Consider the following 6759-nt stretch of genomic DNA (forward strand, 5'->3'; position numbering starts at 1 on the left):
AATTAGATGAGGGCATGGGAACCTATGTAAGGATGTTACGTAACCTCCTTTTCCACTAACTTTTCTTTTTGAGAAATCTCGCATCTTTATTGATTCAAAACAATCTTCATAGATACATAGTTTGAGTCATGTGGGTTTCTCAACCAAACATGTCTCCCGGGTCCTAAGTTACAAGCGAACTTGGCGAGATTATGAACTTTAAAAATTAAAATTTCGATGCTCATGAATAAAAGAGCAAGCAGTAAAACTAGTGCTACGTTCTATGATTCATGTATGATCGCTGCATGGGGGCCTCCTGTCCCGTTGTGTATGTCGTTCACCACCCCCTGACAATCGAAGGCTACCACAAAATTCTGGATGAGGAGGTCATCTGCAAGTGCTAGAGCTTCTCTGCACACATATGTTTCCAATGTCAAGGGGTCGTTGATCCCAAAAAGACCACCGCCGAAGATCAATAATTGCCATTGCAGTCCTCGGATAGTGCTGCAACAGCACCTCCACGTTTGTGCCTTGCAACTGCACCATCAACATTTAGCTTCATCACACCTTCCATTGGGGGTTGCCAGATCTTGGGTTGTACACCTGATGCCGCAGAAGCGACCGGCCCTGCTGTATCCGTCACTAGTTGTTCCAGTTCCCCAAAAAACCTGTTAACAAACAGAATGGTCTGTTGCGGGCTTTGAAAAATTGCTTCATAGATTGCTTTTCGTCTCGCGTCCAGATTGCCCATAGGGTCACAGCCATCCGAGTGAAACTTGCATGGTCTAAGTTTTCGTACAGCCCAAACATCCAGCTCTTTGCACTTGGTTCCAAATTTTCTGCCATCTTTGCTACAAGGAGCTCACCGGATAGGGCCTAGATGCATCTTGACATAGTGCAAAATAATATGGCATTTCTCCATGAGTCGGCCATGCCACAAAGCGGGCAAGTGGACTGGTTCGACATATTACGATTATGTAACACATCAATTGTAGGCAAAGAATGACGTCCTAATCTACACAGGAAAACCCTGAGTTTTGAAGGGACCGAGAGTTTCCATAGTGATGTCCATGCTTTTTCCTCTCTGTCATTGCTTGAAGACCCCGCTCTGCCCTCGAGCCACTCTTCCCTCTCCAGTTTGGTTTTGATAAGAAACTTGTACGTTGAGCTAACCGAGAATCTTCATTTATTGTCCGGTTAACATGCCCAGAGATCTTTCGTGTTTCGTGTGCACATTGGTATCTTAGGAATTGCATCAACATCAAAACGGAGGAAAACGGATCGAACAAAGCCCACATTCCATTGAGCAGCCGATGGTATAAGTAACTCCGCGACCCTCTTCGGAGGATCTATGACAAGTGAGGTTATAGGCTTCGGAGTACTCTCTTTCGGTATCCAGTTGTCAGCCCAAATATCTGTCGTCTGCCCATTACCAATAGGCTGCATTAATCCTTGCTTGAGGACATCTCGCCCCTCGATAATCGCCCACCAAATTTGTGAAGGGCGCGACCCCAACTCAGCATCATGGAGAGATCTGTCTGGGAAGTATGAGGCTTTAAGAACCCTAGTGCTCAAAGACATCGTCTCCTACAAGATCCTCCACGCTTGCCTTGGCAACAGTGCCAAATTGAATAGCTTGAGATCTGAAGCCAAGCCCTCCTAAGAATTTAGGACGGGTCATGACATCCCATGAGACCCAAGATGGTTTCCGTTCCCCCTGCTTGCAGCCCCACCAAAACTTTCTGATGATGGACTTGATATGATCACATAATCCCTTGGCAGTTTAAAACAAGCCATGGAAAAAACCGGAATTGCATGGACGACCGATTTAATGAGCACCTCCTTGCCCCCTGCTGATAAGCACTTGCTTACCCATCATTTTACCTTATCCCAAACACGATTGCTCAAATATTTAAACGTTCCCTTCTTTGAGTGCCCCACATTAGTTGGCATTCCCAGGTATTTTTCACTCAAGGATTCATTAGGGACATGCAAGAAACCCTTGACAGCATCACGTACTATCTCTGGGGTTCCTTTGCTAAAGAAGATAGAGGACTTCTCTCTATTAACCCTCTGGCCTGACGCCGAGCAGTATGTATCCAATAGGTTTGACACCGCTTCTGCTCCATTTATGCTCGCCGTGAAGAACAAAAACCTGTCATCCGCGAATAAAAGGTGGTTCACCAGCGGAGCCAATGGGGACACCTTAATACCGTTGAGCTGGGATGACTGATTCTGGGAATGTAAAAGGCACGAAAGGCCCTCTGCTGCCAACAAGAAGAGATATGGAGAGATAGGATCTCCTTGTCGAATACCTCGTGTGGGTTTGAACTCCTCTGATTTTACTCCATTAAGCATAACTGAGAAAGATACTGAGCTCACCACATTCATGACAATAGTTATCCATGGTGTAGCAAAACCCAGCTTCTCCGTGATCGACCTAAGATAAGTCCATTCAACTTTGTCATACACCTTCATCATGTCCAGCTTCAGTGCACAAAAGTGTTATTCTTTGGCCTATTTCTCTTCATAAAATGAAGGCACTCATATGCTGATATAATGTTATCTGTGATGAGTCTGCTAGGAACAAAAGCAGATTATTCCACAGATATGATGTCAGGCAGAATCACCTTGAGACGGTTCGCCACCACCTGGAGGCAATCTTATGAAAGACATTACATAAGCTAATCGGGCAGAATTGTGACAGTAATGTAGGGTTAGGTGCCTTTGGGATCAACATCAACATGGTGTCATTCAAACACTCAGGGCTCTCTTCACCATGGACAATACTCAATACTGCCTTGGTCACAGTCTCACCACATATATCCTAGTGCCTCTGAAAGAAATGTGCAGGGAAACCATCGGGCCCCGGTGCCTTTGTAAGAAACATATGAAAGAGTGCATTTTTTACCTCTTTTTCCACTAAATATGTTGGAGTTGTGTCGAATATTGTGTACAAGGTATGTTACAGTTGGACTATGAGTTGTATTGTGTTTACATAGGATGTGGAGTCGTGTCCTAGTAGGACGCTTGTATCCTAGGCCTCTCTTATATAGCGGGGGTAGACACACGATGTAACCTATGCCAACATAATAGCACCGGAACGTGGGGGAAGCCGGCGGCATGTGCCGGTGTCCAGGGCGACCGGGTGCGGTATTGTAGCGGTATCATGGGGAGGAGCGCCCATAGTCAGGCCCCGGGGATGTAGCCATATCGGTGAACCTCGTTAACAAATCTCGGTCTTGTGCCTCGTATGATTGCTTGGTCCCCGGATGATCAACAATATGCCTCGGTTCTATTCTAACAAGTGGTATCAGAGCTAGGTTACGAGGCGGTTTGTTTGGTTGATCCAGAGGAGGTTGATATCGCGGACGGAGCCGTCGACGCAGTCGGAAGAATCGGCGCGGCAGCACGATCACGTGAAGCAGCATCGAGTTGGAACCGAAGTTTCACGCGTCGGCGAGATCGGAAAAAGTGCATGGCGTCAGGGTGGCGTGGAACAACGCCGAGTTTGGAATCGGCGAGGTTGATACGTGGCCTAGGGAGCTAGCAGCTGGGCCCAGTGGGGATGCGGGCAAGCAGCCCAAGCGGCGGAAGACGCGTGCAGGGGCCGGTTGAGCCTGGACTCGAATTGTCATGGCGTGCTGATTTTAGCGATTATCTCGGTGCAATCAAAAACAGAAAAGGTGATATTTGTTTTGAAAAAAAACAGGACCGAGTCCTGGTGGAACTCGTCCTTGTGCCTGAGGCGTAGAGCTGCGGATTCACTAAATAAAAGGGGCAGCGCACAAGGCAGAGACAGAGGCAGCAGATCAGATCGGCAGAAGAGAAAATCTATCGTGGTGATAGGCATCCATTGGAAGCAAGGGCAGAGGCGAAACAATCGCTAGCATCCGAGAGTTGAGCCAAGACAGGAGCAGAACACGTGAACACCGGAAGGATTTTTTTGGTTGGTTTTGCTATTAGTACGCGGAGATCTTGTTCGTGTACTTGGGGCATCGCGTGCAAAGTTCAGATAATTTTTCACATGGTCAGCCATACAAAGGACCATGGCGCCAACGGGTACCAGGTTTGAGGTGGAGAAGTTCAACGGAACTGAAAACATTGGGTTATGGCAGACAAGGAAAGATTTGTTGGCACAATAGGGATGCTTGAAGGCGTTGCAGGAAGTCATGTCAGCTGAGATGGAATTATCTTGTGTGACAGATGGAAATTTCGTGGAAGACGATTTGGGAGCCTTGAGCATGTCATACAGTCGAACGAGTTTGGCTGGGTCGGACTGGGTGGCCTGACGGGATCGACGTAAGTCGGTTGGTACAGAAGACGGTGGTGGGATCGGCGACGACGACATAGGAGCGTGATGCCGATGGTGACCAACTTCTGGGCGTGGAAACACGTGGCGCAGGCTTGAGGGCTTGTGTGGCTTCGACAAGACTATGGCGTGGGGTTGATTCAAGACGGTGAATATGAGATCTGGGAGTCGATGAGGCGCGGGGTGGCAAGTACAACCACCATGGAGTCATGTTGAAGGTGGAGCTGGATTGAAGGGCTACGATGTATGGATCCAGAGAGTCGAAGCCTATTCAGCTGGGAAAAGCGAGTGACATGCAGTTTGGACTGGAGCCCAGTGGTCTGATGGAAGCATGAAACTCGTCACGGGTCGGCGATGATCGGTGGTACTCTGCAGTGGGGTTGGGTGGTGTGGTTCGCGACCCTTGAGACTCGACCGGGACAACGGAGGCTCGACGCAGTAATAGCGGCGAGGTGTGCGGTATGCACGGGACATGGAGACGGGCCAGGGCTCTGGTGGTCAGACATGTGGTGAGACAACTACGAATTTGACTCGAGATGATTACAAGCAACGGTGAAATTCCTTCAAGTTTCAGACAGGTAGTCAAGAAAGGAGCGGTGATGTTGAGTTCAGGTAACTCTTATGTGTGACACCAAATATGTGAGTTGTTCACTTTCACGCAGGTCAGTGATCAGTGTGTGATGGCGTTGGACTGATGCTCTGGAAGTTGGGAGCGCAAACTCGAGTAATGTGGAACTTAATTTTGCTCGAGTGTTGACTGTGGTCAAGAAAAGAAGGGACTACAAGTTGCAGGTGAAGTCATATGGAGTCTTTGGGGTAGCAGCGGTGCTCATGGGATAAACTCAAGTTCAATGTACATGAAAGTTCGACGCATGGACGAATCCAAGGTGGTGGAGAATATTCGCCAAGGTGGAGTTTGTTGAAGTTGTGTCGAATATTGTGTACAAGGTAGGTTACAGTTGGACTATGAATTGTATTGTGTTTACATAGGATATGGAGTCGTGTCCTAGTAGGACGCTTGTATCCTAGGCCTCTCTTATATAGCGGGGGTAGACACACGATGTAACCTATGCCAACATAATAGCACCGAAACGCAGGGGAAGCCGGCGGCATGTGCCGGTGTCCAGAGCGACCGAGTGCAGTATTGTAGCGGTATCATAGGGAGGAGCGCCCATAGTCAGGCCCCGGGGATGTAGCCATATCGGTGAACCTCGTTAACAAATCTCGATGTTGTGCCTCGTGTGATTGCTTCGTCCTCGGATGATCAACGATATGCCTCGGTTTTATTCTAACAAACTAAACATCTCCCCTCCCCCTCCCTGAATTTCGGGGTGGGGCCCAGCCCCACTAAAGCCCAGTTAAAAACTGCCAAATCATGCTATACGTAAGGACTAAAGCCCAATTAAAGACTCCAAATCATTCAATACCTAAGGTACGTAAGAACCTTTTCGTAGATATAGCATTGCTCTCTGTAGAGTCCGTTGTTTATTGCGCGTTTGTGTACTATTATCCTAGCGGCAATGTTACACGTACAAACGATTTACAGGCTTTTACAGGATGATTAACCTTGATTGGTCAATAGGTGAGCGGCGCGGCCCACACTCCTAAAAACCAGGGGGAGAGGTTTGTGATTGGTTGTTAGATGGAAGGAGCGTGTAAAAGCGTGTAAGTCTTTGTATGTCTAGCATTTTTGTTATCCTAGACAAAGTTCGCTGGGCTGAGTCATCTTTACGAATCGCGATGCACTTTTAAATCTAATGGTTATGTTAGTGAACAAGACCAGATTAAATCTCATCTAGCTGAGTTTTAGTAAACAGTTTTGCTAAAACTCATCTAGATGAGATATAATTTGGTCTCATGCATCTTTTATAGCCATTAGGTGTGATGCTATAAGATACGTGTGTATTGTTGTATCGGTTCTTATTTTTAAAGTGAATGAGACCAAATTATATCTCATCTAAATAAGTCCTAGATACTCCCGATTTAAATTTGGCCGACTTGAGACAAACTAGAAGTTGAATTAACTTATAACAGAACAGAGAGAGTAGAACAAAAGCGCGTTGCATCTTTCTTTTCACCAAGCGACTAAACTACTCTACGCGCTGGTATACGGCTAGAGCGAACAGTACAAGGCAACGACATGAGTATGGCCAGTGTTTCTCGATCAGGTCCTTGGTGCCGACGGCGTGGCAGCGGCCGTCCGCTCCAGGATTCCGGCGTGGGAAAGCAGCGCCCACAGCTGCGTCATGAACTCTCCGCCGGCGCCGAGCATCTCGGCGTGGATGTCCACGTTGTCCGACGGGGCGAGGAACAGTATGAACTCGGCCCAGAACTCCGCCAGCACCTTCCACCGCCGCGCTTCGTCCGGCACGGACGCCCTGAGCTGCCCGCCGAGCACCGCCGCCTTCTCTATGATGCTGCTGCTGCCGGCTCTCTCGTACAGGCTGCCGCCCTCCAAGTAACTCTCC

Source organism: Triticum dicoccoides, chromosome 5B (genome assembly GCF_002162155.2).
Source record: "Triticum dicoccoides isolate Atlit2015 ecotype Zavitan chromosome 5B, WEW_v2.0, whole genome shotgun sequence".
Classification (NCBI taxonomy): Eukaryota; Viridiplantae; Streptophyta; class Magnoliopsida; order Poales; family Poaceae; genus Triticum; species Triticum dicoccoides.